Here is a 522-nt window from a genome sequence, read left to right on the forward strand (position 1 = left end):
TTGTTGTTACTAATTTTTTAATCTTGTAAATTTGTGTTGCATTCCCCTGAGAGATGAGAGAATATATGAGATTCCCTAGAAGTCCAGGAAGATTGAATAGTAGATGAAACTTCTGGACTATTAATATTACAACGCCATGATTAGCAGGTACCACTAACAAATTAAATAATGACATTCAAAGTGTGACTTCCAAAAATAAAGATAGTTTCACTGAGCTAATGTGGAATATCATATATTATGACAACGCCCTAAGATCTAGAATAGTTATTATTACAAATGAATTTGTGATGTGTTAATAACGTGACCATCACCTAACATGATATAAAACTTCAAAAAAAAAAAAAAAATCCAACAAAGAATCACTGATGAACAATTACCCAAATACTTTATAAAGTGAAGTAATTCTTATTTCATTAATACCAGGAGCTTTTGCCTCTTTTAGTTCATGATAAACTTGTTTTTTACGAGAATTATTAAAACACACATATATGCTCCCCTAAAATGTTTGGTTTATTTGGAATT

The sequence above is a fragment of the Tachypleus tridentatus genome, chromosome 1 (assembly GCF_004210375.1).
Source record: "Tachypleus tridentatus isolate NWPU-2018 chromosome 1, ASM421037v1, whole genome shotgun sequence".
NCBI classification, from domain to species: domain Eukaryota; kingdom Metazoa; phylum Arthropoda; class Merostomata; order Xiphosura; family Limulidae; genus Tachypleus; species Tachypleus tridentatus.